Source organism: Olea europaea, chromosome 10 (genome assembly GCF_002742605.1).
Source record: "Olea europaea var. sylvestris chromosome 10, O_europaea_v1, whole genome shotgun sequence".
Taxonomy (NCBI): Eukaryota; Viridiplantae; Streptophyta; class Magnoliopsida; order Lamiales; family Oleaceae; genus Olea; species Olea europaea.
The window spans coordinates 7,717,987-7,725,258 of record NC_036246.1 but is presented as its reverse complement, the minus strand read 5'-3'; positions in this window follow the sequence as shown (position 1 = coordinate 7,725,258).

The following is a 7,272-nucleotide window of genomic DNA, read 5'->3' as shown; positions in this document are numbered from 1 at the left end:
GGCTCGGCCCGAGCTTTTGCTCGGGCTTTTTACGGGCCGAGCCGGGCGGCTCGTTTTCTCCACTAATTTTTTTTTTTTTTTTTAAATATTAGTCTTCTAATCTGCTGCCTTAAAAGGCAGCAGATTTATTGCCTTTAAAAGGCAGCAAGCTGCTGCCTTTTAAGGCAGCAGTTTTGCTGCCTTAAAAGGCTTCATTTGATTTTTTTTTATTTATTTTTTTTAAATCTTCCGAGCTCACGGGCCGGCTCGGGCAAAGCCCGTGTCCCCAAAATGGGGCTCGGCCCGAGCCTAGGCTCGGGTCTATCGAGCCCCGAGCCCCGAGCCGAGCCGGCTCGGGCTTTTCCCGAGTCGAGCCACGGGCGGCCCGAGCCGGCGAGCCCGATTGCCATCCCTAGCTGGTGGTGTAGGTGGAGCGGGATTTTGATTCAGCCTGCCAAGATCTTGAACCGCTTGCAGGAGATCCCTTATCAAGTTTTTCTGGTTTGCTCGAGACATTTTCCTAGAGATAAGATATAATATCTCACATTAACTTTGTTTGCCAATACTAGAATACTTAAAAAAAATAAGGTAGTCCTCAAATTGATCATAATTTTTCTTTATTAATAGTACGCATTGCAATCAGGATATACAATAGGTCGACAATTTTATTTTTTTTCAAAAACATAAAGGAAAAGATATCACAAGGAAATGGAAATCTAAATTTCTAATCCCTATGAATCTTGCGAATCTTCTTCGGTGGAGCCTCATCTTCGGAGGAGTCTTCTATCTCAGGCACTGACTCTAGGTCCATCTCAACCTGTGGCTCATGTTCATACTCATGATCATTCTCCAAGTCCAACCTAAAGTCATCCTCATGCTCCCATTCGGGATCTTCCTTTGGGTCTGGTTCAAATTGAGGTTCAGGCTTGAGCTCAGGCTCAGGCTCAGGTTCAACCTCATTATTGGGCTCCATTACTATCTCCAGTTGGGGTTCTAAACTCTCACTCCATCTGTCTAGAAAGGTCTGACAATATATATCAAATTCTTGTATTTGGGTGCTCTGGATAGTTACCCTCTAGCATCTCATCCCTAACAATGACTCCCATGTTTCCCCACTGAGGTGGAAGTGAACATATAAGGTTATTCATAGCCTCGATATGCGTGATCTCCAGTCCCGCATCTACAGCTGCCATACATCTCTCATAGATGTCATGTACGTGTTCAACAAGTGGACGAGACGGGTTAGTCACATAGTTTTCAAAGGACTGGATGATGGCCCTACGGTTCAACACTACTATACAGACTACGGCCTTTATAGCGATCTGATAAGTTCTAGCCATGTCTGTCACATAAGTGTCCAATTATGTGTTATCTTCATTAGTGATATCAACTTATACATTATTCTCTTGAGGTTCTAATATGATGGCCAATCATCATTTCTTCACGTATATTTAAACAAAATATAATGTACATAGCATATTTAATTCAAAACATCATAAGCATTTTCATAGATTCAAACTTAAATGATTAAAAAAAATCAAAATCATGCTTGAAAAAATAATGTGGAACATAATATTTTATTCTATACCTTGGGTTCGTCGGATGAGGTCAACTGATAGACGCAAGATGCCATAGAGTGCCTTAAATGTTTCATTTTTTTCATCTCATAAATAAAATACACTAAGTCTACAGAATCGACTAAACTCGTGCCCTGATACCACGCTGTAACGCCCCGACCCACATGAACAGAAACGTCACTCAAACCATTGTACCTTAGCCGTAAAGTTAGTTCAATATATTTTTAGTAGAAGGTATAAAAATTATATTTTAGAATTTAATTAAAAAATTTCTTTTTTTTTAAACAATAATCCAATTCTAAAAGAAAACAATTTCAAAAATGTTTTTAAAATGGGTTCCATGCATGTAACGACTATTGACGTGAAATTTTGGCAAAATTTAAAAAGTAATGTTGCTATTCCAGTTTTTTTGTCTCAAACAGTAATTGTTAAAATAAATTTATTTTCATAGCTATCGACCTTGAAACTTCATCAAATTTTAATGTAAGGTAGTAAAATCCTTATAATATGACAGTCAAAAACTAGCTTTCTTCGACATCATATGTGGTATTAAAATATTTTTCAAAACTCAGCAGCGATCCGGTTGAAAGGTAAATCGGTGCAGTTCACTTAAAATGACATATAAAATTCCACCGACGTCAAAACTACATGATTTCAAATTTATTCAATAGATAATCCATGAGACTATCAAATAAAATTTGTTTCATCCAAAAATTCCAAGTAACGAGTGAGTTATGAATTTTTGAAAACAAGGGTAGAAGCTGAAAAACAGATACAGCACCCAGCACAGTTTACTTTATGTGACATATTAACCTTTTACCGATATTGGATTGACATGATTTCAATTTTATTCAGTATCTAACTTATTAGGCTATCCAATCCAACTGGTTTCGTATAAAAATACCAATCAACGAAAGAGTTATGATTTTTTTTAAAGATGAGGCAGAAATTGAAATTTTTGAAGAGATATCAAAACTTTAAGTCGCTAACCTTTTTTTTTGTATACGGTGATTTGTAAATTTATTCCTATGACGCATATCTACTTTCAAATATAGTTTATTCATAACGAGTGTTCGTAAAATAGATCCACACAATATTCACAGGAATCAAATTTAAAGAAAGTGTAAACATCTCAAAATCAATTAAAGATGTAAATCATCGGCTTCTCCATGACATGTTGCATCATCCTTTACCATCATCTACGCCCGAAGAAAAATTCATTCAACCTGTAGGAAGGAAATTAACTCATGAGTTTAAAACTCAATAGATATTATCGATGCAATTCATTATCAAATTAGAAATTTCGAACTATAGATTCATACCATCGCACGTAGATGGATTTTCGGCAAAATTCAATTACTATAGCATTATCATAACACATAGAGCCGGAGAATGATCATTCAAACTGTTGTAGTGCCGAAACACCGTACCCAAAGGTACCATTTCATTTAAACATTTATTGAAAAATCAGATTTGAAAACGAATGAACACTTGCACCTATACATACCTTAAATTTTCTTGAATAAAAGAACAAAATGTATAGAAAGTCTTCATTCTTCTCACCCTTGTTATTCCTTAAACTTAACTTAATATGAAATATATTTTTTTTAAGCGAAAATGAGATGAAATTCAGATTTGAAGAGGAGTGTAGTGAAAAAATGACCTTCTACTTCTATAACCTTTCTTTTTAATGAAAAATTAAGTGAGGGAGTTGTATTATCATTAAATTTAGTCTTTAACTAAGAATTTGAAGAGTCTCTAAGCAATAAAAATAATTCATATGAAAGTTTTATAAAAAAAACATTTACATGGTGATTCGAACATGAGTTGCCTATATGAAATACAATGTAGATGACTATTGTGGCAACCCAGTTATTCATTAAATCTTTGTAATCAATTTTACTTAAATTTAATCTCTTAAATTGCTGGGCTTTTAATTAACTTATGACTTGGGCTTTCGTAATCTTACATGGGTTGAGCTTCAATAGGTCATTTCTAAAATGGGTTAGGCTCGTGGTGCTAGATCATCACAAAATATTAGCATAATTCCATTTTATTTTTTCTCGACTACTACATTACATATTTCTCCCTAGTCAATCATCGTTTTTTCTTTTACTTTTATTCTTGTGCTCATATTTTATTTCATCAGGCATCAATCTTACAAACTGTTTTCCCCAGTCTGAATCTTGTCTGTAATTCAATTAATTTCGTGTATGTAATATCATGCGACATCAAACTTTTGTGATTTTTGAAAATGACGAATAAAAAAAAATTTCCCAAGAGTCTTCTCGTCGAGACGAATTATTTATAACAAAGCCAAATTTCATGAAGCTACAATAGTGATTTTACTCTACCTTCAACAATTTTTCAACGTCGACAACAAAATGGTATTTGAACATCAGATTTCGTAAGATGATCCCTCGTTATATTGATATAATCACTGGGAATGATCTCTACCCAGTGATATGTCGTAATAAATGTAATTGAACTAAAATGAGGTTCCTGAGGGCATCTAGTTGCCTTCTTCCTACTTGCATTGGAGGAATCTTACAAATAACAAGAAGTAAAAAGTTAGGACGATTGAAAGCTAGCATGTGGAGAGCTTTTTCTAGTCACAATTGCGTAATTGGCTCCGATTTTTAGTGTGAGTTTAATGCTTGTGATTGTGACAAAACAAGATTTTATAAGCTTCACTTCAGGGTATAAGTTAACTGTATCAGAATACAATATTATCACAATGCACACTCACCCTAAGCCCGAGCAAATTACTGTACCTGCAGATTCTATCAAACTGCAACATAAGATACTTTTAACTGCAAATCGTGCTTTTTAATCTCCCTTCTGAGAATTTCATAGGTAAAAAAAAACACTAATGTGTCTTTTGCACCCTATCCAAAAGGATTGAGTGCGCGCGCTCTATTTCTAGAGATTCGATCATTTGTTCCATTTCTGTATCTTCTATATGAGATAAAAGTCAGAGATTAGCATGGGAATAACAAAAGCCCACTATATAACAACCATGTATATTAAAGGTCTTACATGTTTGTCATGATTTGAGGTTGAAGGTGAGTGATTTGCGTGATGATTTGAAGTTTCTTGTAATTACAATTTGGAGATTTCGGTTTCGTTTAGAAATGATACGCAGAAAAACTGAATGAAGAACACTTTTTGAAATATCAACTACAAGTCTAGTGAAATGGGTGTTGAATGTGAGTGATCTTTGTGATAATTTGGGATTTTCTTGAATCTAAGATTTGGGGTTTTGACTTTTAACAATTTGGTTAACAACATAGAAATTGAGGTTTTTGAGGTAATGGGCTGCAATTACAGGATTTCTTTAGTGGAAATTACATAAAACCATACTTTAACTATTCAACCTTCTAAAATCAGATTCAAGGTTTCATATTTCAATAATTAGAAATATTATTTTAATCAATATTTTATAAAATAAATATTTTACTAATATACTCAATTATATACACATTACAAACCCTAATAATCTTTATAAACACTTCACTCCCTCTCTACCCAGAGCTGCCGTATGTGTGTGCCTCTCTCTCTCTCTCTACATCAACGGTTCTGTCAGCTCTCCGGTGATGGACCAATCCAGTCTCGTCGCGATGTGAAGATGTGGTTGGTGTAGGTCCCTCGCCCGGCAGCTGAAGCAATCTGGCAGCGATGTGAAGAGGCGGCTCGATTCGTTGCGATGTGAAGTAGTGGAGGTGCTACGGGGTTGATTGCACGACGGTGGTGAATTTGGAAGGGCAACGATGTGAAACACTAGTTTGTAACTGCTTCGATTCTGTGGAGTGGGACAATGCAATGGTTTCGTTGGGGGTGGTGGCGGTATAGTGTGGATTGTGGTGGTAATAGGGTACTGCCGTACTGGATTGTTGTAGGTGCGACGGTGATGTGGTGATGAGCGGTGGTGGTGGAGGCGTGTGGTTCTGTGGTGGGGACGGTGGTTGAGTGGATTGGGGGGAATGATTCTGTGGGAACAGTTTTGTGGTGGCTTTGCCTTGATGGCAAGATGGTGGTGGTGATGGTTGAGGTGCTGCGACGGTGACAGTGGTGTTGGTGTGGTTGTGGTTGTGGCGGTGGTGGTCAGGATGGTGCTGTAGAGGTAGCGGAGGTTTGGTGGTTGTCACAGATTATTTGATTGATTGTGACTATTAAATTGATTAATTCGTGACTAATAAACAATATGTGACTACCAAAAAGATAAATTGTGACCAAGAATAGTGTGTGGCCTAAAAAAATAATAATTCGTGACCTATAATAGTTGTGATTCGTGACTTGTAAATAACTTGTAACGTATAAATTTTCTATCTGTGACAAATAAATCGTGACTTACATTTTTGAATTGTGACCATAAACAGAATTTGTGACCTTAAATTTTTTGATTTGTGATCGAAAAGCAAGTTGTGACCAATAATTTGATAAGTTGTGACTAAAAATTAATTCGTGACTAATTAACTTTTTTTATTTGTGATCGATGAACAAACTATGACTTACAAATTTTTTGAATTGTGATCGTAAAATAATTTGTGACATAAAATTTTTTATTTGTGACAAAAAAACACAATTAAATTATTGGTTACATATTATCAAATTATTTAATCACAAATTATTTCGAGATCACAAATAAAAAATTTAATAGGTCATCGTTTATTTTATTGGTAACAAATAAAAAAATTATAGGTAACAATCTAGTCATCAGATGCAAATTTTTAAATTTGTAGATCACAATTTATTTTTCGATCACAGATTATCAAATTTTAAAATCACGGTTTAATATTTGATCACAGATAATCAAATAAGTGATCACATACACCAAATATTGGGTCACATACTATCGTTACTTGCGACAGCCCTCACCTTGTAACTGCCGCCAGCACCACAACACCACTACGACGCACCGCCACCATCACCATCAATCGTCGTCGCTGCCACCATATAAAATTACAAAAATAAAATACCTCCGCTCCCTGCAATACCACAAAACAAAACCACTACCATCATCGTTTACTCCACACCACCAACAAAAATCACCACCGTTGCTTGCACACCAACACCACCACTAAAAAACACCCATATCCCACGCCATCCCATCCACGACCACCATTGCCACTTCCATGACCACCTTACCACCGACAACCAATATCACAACCACCATCACCCCAAAACCAACAACAAATTGGATCTCGTTACCATCACACCCACTATAGCCATCGCCAAGATCTGAAAATATAATTAACAAAATTCCAAAAATCGTTAACTACAGATCAAAAAAGAGAAAGAGATAATACCCAAAACAAATCCCCTCCCCACACCGGCACCAGTCGCCGTTCAAACTTGCAAGCACTATATACTTTTGCCGTCGATTTTCACCAATCACCATTCTTGTAATTTCTTCTTTCTTCATTTATTTTGTTGTAAATAGGGCTTGTTTACTGGGTTGGTATTTGCTGTCGAATAAGCTATTAAATGTGTTAGAAGTGCTTATTGTTTTTATTTTTTACTTTAAAAAATCCAGTATAAATGGTTAAAAAAAAATTATGTAAGTAGAGTACGATATATTATGAAAATAAAGTTATTACATGTAATTTCCTTTACTCGAGTCTAGGTTTATAACCTCATGGGACTTCTCTCTTTTTTTATATGTAGGCTTATAATCTTTTCGGGCCCAATTATGAAATAATTATCACAGAATAAT